Genomic DNA, 12,500 nt, shown 5'->3' with positions numbered 1-12,500 from the left:
GTGATTTAAGTCTCATGTCGTGTCAAAGGCGGATACGTCTGATACGTCTGGGTGGCCGGTCATCACTGCCAGCAGTTATAAAGTGGCAGTTGTATTTTTTTGTTATTATTATTATTATTTCCTATTTATTCTTTTTCCGCCGGCAATTTGCGGCTCGTTTCGCTTTAAAAATCATTTTCTCAGGAACGGTCGGTCCGATCGACACGAAATTTTCACCATAGTCTGCATGTATCTTTTTGATAGCAAATTTACGTGGGAATTGTGACGTCATCGTCATAATTCACCGTAGAAAACCTATATTATGACGTCATAGGTCACTCGGTTCGGCAGTCTTGTTTTGGGAATTTTTTTTTTTTTCATCTTCTTCTGGAGAACGCTTCAAAAGATCGAGGCGAAACTTTACGCACACATTCCACATGAGGTCGTTTATTAAGTTTGTTAGTTTTTTTTTTTAATCGATCGGTCATACGGTTTGGCGGTAATCTTGAATTTACACTAAACTTTCAAACATCTTGTTTTTCTTCTCCAAAACGGCTCTTCAGATCAAGGGGAAACTTCACAAACGTATTGCCCACGAGTCGGGGCGATAAGTTTGTTAATTTCTTCTTGATAGGTCACATGGTCTTGCACCGATGTTTGATTGAAGAACAGTATTAACTATTGTTTTTTCTGGAACCAATTATCCTATGGACGCAAAACTTTGCGACTATCATTCGAGTGTCACGTCGTATCAAAAGCGGACGTGTGGGTATCGTGTCATCACTGCCAGCAGTTGTAATTTATTATTCTTTTTCCGGCGGCAATTTGCGGGTTTTTTCGCTTTAAAAATCATTTTCTCCGGAACGGTAAGTTCGATCGACACGAACTTTTCGCCATAGTATGTATCTTTTTCCATTGCAAACTCGTTTGGTGATTGTGACGTCATCGGTCACGTGGTACGGGCGCTCTCTTGAAAAAACCGAAAAAACTTTTGACCTCTGTATCTCTGAAACAGTGGCATAGAAATTTTTTCCGCTTCATACATTTCAATAAGCTCCTCAAGGGGAACAGGGGTGATTTTTCGCGAGGTCATCGGTCAAGAGGTGTCCCGGTCAAAATTCGTTAGGTACAACGCCGCATCGGAAAAATCTGAAATTTCTTGGGCCTCATGTGGACGACAATTGACGGTCGAAAAAAATATATTTTGACGTCATCGGTCACTCGGTTTGGCCGCCATGTTGTTTTGGGATTTTTTTTTTTTTAAACCTCCTTCTTCTTCAGAACGGCCAATCAAATCGAGGCGAAACTTTACACACACATTCCTCATGAGGTCTTTTATCAAGTTTGTTAATTTTTTTTTACTGATCGTTCATACGGTTTGGCGGCAATCTTGAATTTACCCTAAACCTTGTAAAACATCTTCTTCTTCTTCTTCTTCTTCTTCTTCTTCTTCTTCTTCTTCTTCTTCTTCTTCTTCTTCTTCTTCTTCTTCTTCTTCTTCTTCTTCTTCTTCTTCTTCTTCTTCTTCTTCTTCTTCTTCTTCTTCTTCTTCTTCTTCTTCTTCTTCTTCTTCTTCTTCTTCTTCTTCTTCTTCTTCTTCTTCTTCTTCTTCTTCTCCAGAATGGTTGTCAGGTCAAGGCGATACTTCACGAACATATTGCCCGCGAGTAGGGAATATAAGTTTGTTAATTTTAATTGATAGGTTACATGGTTTGGCAGCCATGTGGGATTCAAGAAAAGTATTAAGTGATGTTTTCTTTGGAGTGACATAACTTATGGAAGCGAAAATTTGCAACTGTCGTCCTACATGATGTGTGCGTTCGTCGTAAAAATTATGGCGTCATGAGTCACATGGAATTGTGCCCTCCGGTGGACAAAATCGGTTCTCACCCCTTGTGTGTGTGTGTGTGTTTGACCTTTTTTCCCTTGTGTGTGTTTGACGGCTTCTTGGAGTCTCTTGCACTGGTTATTTTCCATATTAACCATCCAGGTGCATGATGATTTTCGATAGTACTGCACTCTATGTGTTTTCATTGCCGCGTTTATCAGCTTTGGAATTAACATTGGCATTGTGCTATGCGGTGCACGATTTGAGGTGACACATCGTGTGTTTGCGTGTGTCTCGTGTGTCTCGTGTGTGTGTGTGTGTGTGTGTGTGTGTGTGTGTGTGTGTGTGTGTGTGTGTGTGTGTGTGTGTGTGTGTGTGTGTGTGTGTGTGTGTGTGTGTGTCTCGTGTGTGTGTGTCTCGTGTGTGTGTGTCTCGTGTGTGTGTGTGTGTGTGTGTGTGTGTGTGTGTGTGTGTGTGTGTGTGTCTCTCGTGTGTGTGTGTGTCTCGTGTGTGTGTGTGTCTCGTGTGTGTCTCGTGTGTGTGTCTCGTGTGTGTGTGTGTGTGTGTGTGTGTGTGTGTGTGTGTGTGTGTGTGTGTGTGTGTGTGTGTGTGTGTGTGTGTGTGTGTGTTGTTGTTGCTATTTTGCGTGTTAGGGTCAGGTGCTTGATGTGCGTGTGCGCTAGGGTTAGGGTAAGTGAGTACATTTTAGAGTTAGGGCATCTATATGTGTTCTGGTTACCGTTAGTGTGTATGTGTGTTCGGGTTTGCTTTAGTGTTAGGGTAAAGCTGTTAGGGTTTTTATGTGTGTTTGGGGTTAGGGGTTAGGGTTTGGTTTAGGTTTAGGGTTTGGGGTTAGGGTTAAGGTTAGGGTTTAGCGTTAGGCTTGTTAGGGTTAGGCGATTTGTTAGGGTTAGGGTTAGGGTTAGGGTTAGGGTTAGGGTTAGAGCTGTTAGGATTAGCGTGGGAGGGGTGGGAGAATTTATTTTAATGTTTTCTAAATTGTAACAAATGGAGTTTTAGAAATGTAAGTTTTATGCTAAAAGTTGAATTGCCTGTCCTTTCTGGCCAAGAGACTTTTGCCCTAAATGTCGACCAATGCATCGGTGTGCAGCGGTGTGACCTGAGGTGATGACAGCGCATCTTTGTCTCGAAATGTACGAAGTGGCTTGTCGTTTAAAGGACACGTCTACAGTCTGGGTTGATAGCACCCACCACACGCCATGAAAGTATAAAATACTTTTAAATGTAAAATTGTTTCAGTGCCGGTACCTGAGGAAGTATAGATTCTCAGTGGCTTGTGCTACTTGGAACTGGCCAAGTATGGAGTTGCAATAAAACTCTCTGATGTGATGTCGAAGCGAATTGAATGGGATTGGTGTAACTGTTAACTAAAAGTAAGAATTGATGAAATAGAAGCAATTAATATTGCAATCAATGGGGATTCTTAAGTTCGCCATGCGAGGGTGAGAAGTGTATGGTGGATAATTAGACAATCAATTGTTTCACACGGGAAGTCTTGTGTGGACAACAGGTCGGTTTATCCGTGTCAATGGGTTTTAGGCAGGATTTTGTAACTAAATCGGACCAACGTTAAACTCTGCCTGAAGTCAAATAGCATTCCACAATCGCCCAGGTAGAATCCTTCAAAGATCACAACAAGGTGGTTTAAAAACAAACAAACAAACAAACAAACAAACAAACAAACAAACAAACAAACAAAAAAGCATCAAAAAAAAATTCCATCTCAGGTGTAAATGTGTGTGTGCGTGTGCGCGTGCGCGCGCGTGTGCGTGCGCGTGTGTGTGCGCGTGCGTGTGCGTGCGTGCGTGCGTGCGTGCGTGCGTGCGTGTGTGTGTGTGTAACTGCGTGTGTGTGTAACTGCGTGTGTGTGTGTGTGTGTAACTGCGTGTGTGTGTGTGTGTGTGTGTAACTGCGTGTGTGTGTGTGTGTAACTGCGTGTGTGTGTGTGTGTGTGTGTGTGTGTGTGTGTGTGTGTGTGTGTGTGTGTGTGTGTGTGTGTGTGTGTGTGTGTGTGTGTGTTTGACGGTCGCATTTACCGCCTTTCGAATTAACATTGGAATTCTGCTCTCCGGCGGACAATCTCGGTTACTGCACCGTTTTCGTGTTTGACGGCTTGTTCGAGTCTCCTGCACTGCTGACTTGTTAGATTTCCCATGTGGTGGACGATTTTCGGTCCTACTACCTTTGTGTCTGTGTTTGACATGCCGCATTTACGGCCTTTTGAATTAACATTGGAATTGTGCCCTCCTGTGGACGAAATCGGTTACTACATCCTTTGTGTGTGTTTGACGGCTTCTTTGAGTCTCTTGCACTGGTTATTTTCCATATCAACCATCCAGGTGGATGATGATTTTAGATAGTACTGCACCCTTTATGTTTTTATTGCCGCATTTACCAGCTTTGGAATTAACATTGGAATTCTGCTATGCGGTGGACGATTTTAGGTTACACATCGTGTGTTTTTGTGTGTCGTGTGTGAGTGTGTGTGTGTGTGTGTGTGTGTGTGTGTGTGTGTGTGTGTGTGTGTGTGTGTGTCTGTGTGTCTGTGTGTCTGTGTGTGCGCGCGTGTGTGTGTGCGTGTCGCGTGTGCGTGTGCGTGTGCGTGTGCGTATGTGTGTGTTGTTGCTATTTTGCGTGTTAGGGTTAGGGGGTTTATGTGCGTGTGCGCTAGGGTTAGGGTTAGTGTGTATATTTTAGAGTTAGGCTGTGTATGTGTGTTATGGTGAGCCTTGGTGTGTATGTGTGTTAGCGTTAGGTTTAGTGTTCGGGTAAAGGTGTAAGGTTTTTATGTGTGGTTAGGGTTAGGGTTAGGGTTAGGGTTAGGGGTTAGGGGTTAGGGTTAGGGTTAGGGTTAGGGTTAGGGTTAGGGTTAGGGTTAGGGTTAGGGTTAGCTGTTAGGGTTAGGGTTAGGGTTAGAGCTGTTAGGGTTAGGGTTAGGGTTAGGGTTTGGGTTAGGGTTAGGGTTAGGGTTAGGGTTTGGGTTAGGGTTAGCGTGGGAGGGGTGGGAGAATTTATTTTAATGTATTTAGATTGTAACAAATGAAGTTTTATAAATGTAATTTTTTATTATTATTATTATTATTATTATTATTATTATTATTGTTATTGTTATTATTTTTTTCCTGCCATAAGTTGAATTGTCTGTCCTTTCTGGCCAAGACACCTTTGACCTTTTGATCGTCGGTGTTTCGTGAAGCATCGTCTTGGAACGACTCACGGCGGTGGATTGCAATCAATGGGGATTAATATTGCAATCAATGGGGATTCTTAAGTTCGCCGTACGGGGGTGAGAATTGTATGATGGATAATTAGACAATGAATTGTTTCACCAGGTAAGACTTGTGTGGATAACAGGTCGATTTATCAGTGTCAATGGGTTTTCAGCAGGATTATGCAACCAAATCGGACAAACTTTAAACTCTGACTGAAGTCAAATAGGATTTCACAATCGGCCGGGTAGAATCCTTGGAAGATCACAACAAGGTGGGTTTAAAAAAAAAAAAAAAAAAAAAAAACATAAAATAAAAAAAAAAAAAAAAAATAAATTCCATCTTCGGTGTAAGTGTTTGTGTGTGTGTGTGTGTGTGTGTGTGTGTGTGTGTGTGTGTGTGTGTGTGTGTGTGTGTGTGTGTGTGTGTGTGTGTGCGAGCGTGTGTGTGTGTGTGTGCGCGAGCGCGTGCGCGCGTGCGTGCGTGTGTGTGCGCGTGTGTGTGCGCGTGCGTTTGTGTTTGTGTAGCCAAATATGTTTGCGGTGCTTTAGATATATAGCGTATTTTCGTCGAAGTTTTGCGAGTGTTGAAAAAATTTCAATCACTCGACCGTCACGCAGTCGATGTTGTAACGACCGCGCAAGTGGATAATCTCTTCGAACACGGTGGTGCCGGCCACGATCGTCCTTCGTTTGCACGTTAGTGAGGGAGATGCGAGATGCGAGATGCAAGATGCGAGATGCAAGATGCGAGATGCAAGATGCGAGATGCGAGATGCGAGATGCGAGATGCAAGATGCACGAGTGTGTGTACGTGCATGCGTGCACACATGCTTGAGTGGTGCAAGCAACAAAAACAGCTCGTTGAGAGTTCGAGCAAAAGGGCGGCGTGACGCGATGTGTGATTTGAGGTGTGGGACACGAGCGGCTTTGCGATTGAAACCATCTATCCCGGAGAGAGGGAGAGTGTCGCACACGGTCGGCTTTACGATCATGATTCCCGTCGTGTTTGCCGTGGGCCTTGTCTCGGTCTGCGGAGCGTGCGCTCGGCGGAGCAGCGGAGCAGCGGAGCAGCGGAGCAGCGGAGCAGCGGAGCTTCCGTCGCATGCTCGGGCGGATCCGTGCGCTTCGCGCGTACGTACGTTTCGATGGCCTTTACGTTTCCGTCAGCACGTCTTGTGACGAGGTAGAACACTCGTTCGGTTGGTCATGGTCCTCGAACGTACCACAAACTGTGTGTTTGAGAGCTGCGCGGCTGCGCGGCTGCGCGGCTGCGCGGCTGCGCGGCGGTTGGGAGTTCGGCGAGCGGTTGTTCGTCGTCGACGCGATTCACTGGCGATGTCGCTGCTGCCCCTCGTCCGGAGTCCCTCCGTTGCTTTTTGTCGGTCGGGTCTTCTCCGTGAATGGGGCAGCAGTCGTGACGGTCGTCTTCGTCGTGAGCGAGCTTGTGTGCCGAGTGGCTCCGTGCCGCGTTTCACGTCGTATCTTTGCCCGACGTGTCCGAGCAGTTTTACCGGTGGTCGTGCGGCACTCCGTGCTGCACTCGGCCGACGGTCGGGTTCCCGTGCGTGTCACGGGGTCTTCGTCGGCGAGTGTAACGAACCAAGGGTCGAGTGACAGTACGCGGTCGCCCGGAGGTTGGAGGTTCGACGGTCGGACGGCCGTGTCCGCTCGTTCCTCGGGTGGCCGACGTATGCGGTTGCGTGTGATTTTTGTTTTTGGGCGACGAGTTCTTCGGTCGCTCACCGTGGATTTGGTGGAGCGTCGCCGCGTACGATGGGCGTGAGCCTGGCGAGGTGGCCGCGACGGTTTTTCGCGCGCTCGCGAAGCCGCGCGTGCTGCCCCGGGTCGGACCCGGCGGTGTCTTCGGCCCGGCCGGTGCCGGTGCGTCGGACTGTTTGGTTGTTCCGAATCGGCGCCTCCCGGGCACTCGGGTCTGACTCTGTCTGACCGCTTTCGTTCCGCCGAGCGCGCCGGTGTGTGCGAGGACGCGGTCGCGACATGGGTTTTCGGCTGGCCGACGTCATGGACGTATCGCTGCCGTTAACGCGCCCGTCGGAGCGCGGAGCGGTGACTCTTCCTTTGACAGGTGCAGCGATCGAGAGGCGCTAGAGATGCGTACCGAGTACGGGACGAACGTTGAACGTTGAACGTTGAACGTCGTTCGCGGCGTGAGGTTGTCGCGGGGGTGATACTGAGTACGGAGTACGGGACGAGAGGGACGAGGCGGCCGAGCCATCGGGAGCGATGTCGCGTGATCGTGTGCGCCAGAGGGAAACGACACGACGCGAAACGACACGAAAAGACGGTGGCGGGGTTCCGCCGCGGCGCGTCGTCGCGCGGTTCTCCCGGCGCTCCCCGGCGCGGCACGTGTGCCGACGTGCCGACGTGCCGTGGTGTTTACGGCGGCGGCTCCTCACGCCGCTCCCTGGTTGATCCTGCCAGCCGCATATGCTTGTCTCAAAGACTAAGCCATGCATGTCTAAGTGCGAACGGAAGGAACCGTTGAGACTGCGAATGGCTCATTAAATCAGTTATGGTCTCTTTGAGCGCTCGGAAGTTACTCGGATAACTGTGGCAATTCTAGAGCTAATACATGCAAACGAGTGCCGGTCCCCGCGGGTGAAGGTTCCCGGAAGTCGTGGGGAGGCGCGCATTTATCAGCACCAAAAACCGACGCGGTGCCCGCCCGCGTTCCCTTCCTTTACCCTTCGTGACTACGTCGGGTGGGGCCCTTCCTCCGGGGAGGGTTCGGGGCTCGGCGCGGGCCCGTCCACGGGATGGTGACTCTGGATAAACCACGGCAGATCGCTCGGCCTCAGCGCCGGCGACGTTTCATTCGAATGTCTGCCCTATCAACTTTCGATGGCAGGCTTCGCGCCTGCCATGGTGGCTACGGGTGACGGGGAATCAGGGTTCGATTCCGGAGAGGGAGCCTGAGAAACGGCTACCACATCCAAGGAAGGCAGCAGGCGCGCAAATTACCCACTCCCGACACGGTGAGGTAGTGACGAAAAATACCGATGCAGGCCTCGGTCGAGGCGCTGCTATCGGAATGGGTGCACCTTAAACCCATGTGCGAGGATCCATTGGAGGGCAAGTCTGGTGCCAGCAGCCGCGGTAATTCCAGCTCCAACAGCGTAAGCGAACGCTGTTGCAGTTAAAAAGCTCGTATTTGGAAATCACGCAGGGGCTCGCCGGGGGACGTGCCGCGCTTCCGCGAGGCGCGCTTCCCGTCCCCGCCCGTCCCCGGCGGCGAGACTGTCGGAGCCCTGCGGACGCTCTTGGATGAGTGTCCGTGGCGGGCCGGAAGCGTTTACCTTGAGGAAACTGGAGTGCTCAGAGCGGGTCGGTAGAGCCTGTACACCGCAGCTGGGAATAATGGAATAGGGCCTCGGTCCTATTTTGTTGGTTTTGCGGGACGGAGGTCATGATTGAGAGGGACTGCCGGGGGCATTCGTACTGCGCCGCGAGAGGTGAAATTCTGGGACCGGCGCAAGACGGACTAAAGCGAAAGCATTTGCCAAGAATGTTTTCCTTAATCAAGAACGAAGGTCGGAGGCTCGAAGGCGATCAGATACCGCCCTAGTTTCGACGGTAAACTATGCCGACCGGCGATCGGGCGGCGTCGAATGGCATGACCCGTCCGGCAGCCACGAGGGAAACCAGGAGTTTCTGGGTTCCGGGGGGAGTATGGTTGCAAAGCTGAAACTTAAAGGAATTGACGGAAGGGCACCACCAGGAGTGGAGCCTGCGGCTCAATTTGACTCAACACGGGAAAGCTCACCCGGGCCGGACACGAGAAGGATTGACAGACCGAGAGCTCTTTCACGATTCTGTGGGTGGTGGTGCATGGCCGTTCTTAGTTGGTGGAGCGATCCGTCTGGTTGATTCCGATAACGAGCGAGACTCCGACACGCTAACTAGTTCCGCGACCCCGTCGTGGCCGGCGGACTAACTTCTTAGAGGGACGAGCGGCTGCAAGCCGCGCGAGATGGAGCAATAACAGGTCTGTGATGCCCTTCGATGTCCGGGGCCGCACGCGCGCTACACTGGACGGGCCAGCGTGTACCTCGCCCTTCGCCGACAGGCTCGGGTAAACCGCTGAGCCCCGTCCGTGATGGGGACCGGGGCTTGAGACAGTGTCCCACGAACGAGGAATTCCCAGTAAGCGCGAGTCATCAGCTCGCGTTGATTAAGTCCCTGCCCTTTGTACACACCGCCCGTCGCTACTACCGATCGGACGGTTTGGTGAGATCCTCGGATCAGCCCCTGCACGGGCCGTCCGTGGCACTCGTTGTCGTCGTGTCGGCTCGTGCCGGTGCGCCGAAAAGATGAGCGAACTTGACTGTCTAGAGGAAGTAAAAGTCGTAACAAGGTTTCCGTAGGTGAACCTGCGGAAGGATCATTATCGGGACGAGTCGGGACGAGTCGGGACGAGCATGGCCGATGGGACAGCACGGAGCGCCCTCGTTCGAGTACGTCGGGTCTATGGAGACCGTCGACGCAGTGTCGGAGGTGCGTCGGCGAGGATTTTTTTTTTTCTTTTTCCCCTTGATGTGTCTTCGCCGCGGTGTCGAAGAGCGCTCGTCGTCGTCGTCGTCGTCGTCGTCGTCGTCGTCGTCGTCGTCGTCGTTTGCGCGGCTGCGCCGCGGCGGCGAGGGCCTCTTCTTTCTCGCCGCACCGCGGTCGAGGTGATGCGTGCGTCCGTCGAGACGACTCGGTCGTCGAGGGAACGCCATGGCGAGGCAGATGGAGCGATGAAGTTTTGTCCCACCGACGCGAGAGGAGGCGCGGGGTCGCGCTACCGCACAACTTCGTCGTCGGTGTTTCGTGAAGCATCGTCTTGGAACGACTCACAGCGGTGGATCACTCGGCTCGTGCGTCGATGAAAAACGCAGCCAACTGCGAGAACTGGTGTGAATTGCAGGATACACTGATCATCGATACGTTGAACGCACATTGCGGCCCCGGGCTACACACCCGGGGCCACGCCTGTCTGAGGGTCGCTCGATTATCGATCGGGAGCACGGGAGTCCTGGTCGCGCGTCGCGCTTCGCGCTTCGGTGGGCCAGGCCTCGCATCGCGCTTTGCGCCGTTCCCGCGAATGGGAGTTCGTGGCCGCTCGACGGTCGCGGCTCTTCGAAATGCAGTACCGTTGTGGTTTTTGCGTTGTTTGGTCGTGCCGCCGCCGTGGCCGTGGCGTGCGTGCGGTCGTCGGTGGCCCTCCGGTGAGTGAGTGAGCCTGCTTCGATTTCGACTTGGACTTGTTCGACTGGTTCGACTTGTTCGACTGGTTCGACTGGTTCGACTGGTTCGACTGGTTCGACTGGTTCGACTGGTTCGACTGGTTCGACTGGTTCGACTGGTTCGACTGGTTCGACTGGTTCGACTGGTTCGACTGGTTCGACTGGTTCGACTGGTTCGACTGGTTCGACTGGTTCGACTGGTTCGACTTCGACTTCGACTTCGTCGCGCGTGCGCGCACGGCTCCGTGTCGGTGTGGCGACCGCGGCGTATAGAGAGAGAAGGAGAGGGAGAGAGAGAGCGCAGAGAGCCAGATCCGAGTGTCCGCGTCTCCCGTGTGAGTCGCGACGGGGACCGGAGGCCGGACACGGAGAGCGCGTCGCTCTCGTGGCTGCGGTGGCTGCGGTGGCTGCGGTGGCTGCGTGCCTCTCCGGGAGCACTTCGACGTTTGCGACCTCAGATCAGACGTGACGACCCGCTTAATTTAAGCATATTACTAAGCGGAGGAAAAGAAACTAACGAGGATTCCCTCAGTAACGGCGAGTGAACAGGGAAAAGCCCAGCGCCGAATCCCCGCCCGCACTACGGGCGTGTGGAGTTGTGGCGTACAGGAGCTCGCACCTCCCGGTATCGCTCGGGGGTCCAAGTCCTTTCGATCGGGGCCTCCTCCATGGACGGTGGCAGGCCGGTGCGATGGCCCCCGACGTGCCGGGGTCGGGTCTCTTTGGAGTCGGGTTGCTTGGGAATGCAGCCTAAAGTGGGTGGTAAACTCCATCCAAGGCTAAATACGTGCACGAGGCCGATAGCCGACAAGTACCGTGAGGGAAAGTTGAAAAGAACTCTGAAGAGAGAGTTCAAGAGTTCGTGAAACCGTTGCGAGGTAAACGGGTGGGATCCGCGCGGTCCGCCCGGAGGAGTCAGCCGTGGCGTCGGTCGCCCGTCGTGGGTGTCGCGGCACCCGTCCCGCGCCCGGACGCCGTCGCGTCGACCGTCCCCTCGTGGGTCGGGTGCGCTTCGACGATCCCGGTCAACGTGTGGGCGGGCCTCGCCCCTCGGCGGACGCGTCCGCCGCCCGGTGCACTTTCTCCGCGCGCGGTGCGCCGCGACCGGTTCCGGAGGCGGCCAGGAGCGCCTGGGTTTTTTTTGTCGACCGAGAGCTTTGCGATTTGTCGAGGCGCCGTGGCGGGGCCTGCGACCGGTGCTCTCTGCTTCGCGCGCCTTCGCGCGCCGTCGCGGGGGTGAAGGCACCGGGGCCGCGCCCGTCGCGGGGGCCTGGCGAGAGCGTTCGCTCGCCCCGGGACCGAGGGAAACCGGACGGAAAGAAAAGTCTGGCGCCGCGCCGCGTGCGAGCGTGGTTTCGCGAAAGCGGCCGTGTCTCGCGCGTCCGGGGCGCCTCCGCCGCCCGCCGCTCCGTCGACTGGCGGCGAACTGTTCTCAGTGCGTCGTCGACCGCGGTGCGGCGCCGCGGTGCCGTGCGCCTCCGGCAGGGGCCGTTTCCGCGTCCGCGTGGCCGGCGCGCCGAGGGCTTCGTGGTTCGCGCGTCGGTCGGGGCCCTTCCTTAGGGATCGGCGTCGCGGGCTCGGGTCCTCCGGGGCCCGTCGTCTCCCCGTGCGGGTTTTCCGGCCGCGCGCGCGCGCGCGCGTTTTCCTCGGGCGTGTAGTGTCGCGCGTCGGCGGTGCGGTCCCCGGCGCTCGGGGTCTGCGGCGAGGGTCGGAATCCCACCCGACCCGTCTTGAAACACGGACCAAGGAGTCTAACACGTGCGCGAGTCGAAGGGCTCGAAAGAAACCCCGGAAGCGCAATGAAAGTGTGCGGTGTGCGCGCGCGGTCGGGTTAAGGCGTCCCGTCCGCTCGGCGGCCGGGTCGGGCGGTGCGGGTGTCGGCGCGAGCGCGGTGCTCCTCGGGTCCGGTGGCTTCGCGCCTCCTCTCTCTCGGTGGGCACCCTCTCGCGTCTCTTCTCGCGCCGTTTCGGCCCGAACCGCCGGCAAGCGGTGAGGGCTCCCCTCGTGCTGGCGCGCGGCACCGTCGGGCGGGATCCTCGCCGCCGTGGCAGGGGCGAGGCGCACCGCCGGCCCGTCCTGCGCTCTCCGTCCGGCGCGAGCCGGCGGAGGCGGACGGAGCCACAGCGTACTTGTTGGTACCCGAAAGATGGTGAGCTACGCCCGGGCAGGGCGAAGCCAGGGGAAACCCTGGTGGAGGCCCGCAGCGGTTCTGACG

At 54.3% G+C, this 12,500-nt stretch overlaps 3 non-coding genes across 3 annotated transcripts in view; all 3 read left to right on the top strand.

Annotated features, from left to right (window-relative positions):
- Window positions 1-7,461: 7,461 nt before the first annotated feature.
- LOC147031228 (18S ribosomal RNA) lies at window positions 7,462-9,447 on the top strand. The gene has a single exon (XR_015055633.1). It is a non-coding gene; the product is annotated as an 18S ribosomal RNA (ribosomal RNA).
- A 442-nt stretch (window positions 9,448-9,889) lies between these two features.
- Window positions 9,890-10,045, top strand: LOC147031227 (5.8S ribosomal RNA). The gene has a single exon (XR_015055620.1). It is a non-coding gene; the product is annotated as a 5.8S ribosomal RNA (ribosomal RNA).
- Window positions 10,046-10,734: 689 nt separating this feature from the next.
- Window positions 10,735-12,500, top strand: part of LOC147031226 (28S ribosomal RNA) — a 5,284-nt gene continuing 3,518 nt past the window's right edge. Inside the window, exon 1 of the ribosomal RNA XR_015055638.1 lies at window positions 10,735-12,500. This exon is cut by the window's right edge and continues 3,518 nt beyond it. This is a non-coding gene — a ribosomal RNA (28S ribosomal RNA).

Source organism: Eptatretus burgeri, chromosome 2 (assembly GCF_056783735.1).
Source record: "Eptatretus burgeri isolate ZD-2024b chromosome 2, Ebu_testis_v1, whole genome shotgun sequence".
NCBI classification, from domain to species: Eukaryota; Metazoa; Chordata; class Myxini; order Myxiniformes; family Myxinidae; genus Eptatretus; species Eptatretus burgeri.
The sequence above is the reverse complement of the archived record's forward strand: the minus strand, read 5'-3'. Positions and strand labels throughout refer to the sequence as shown.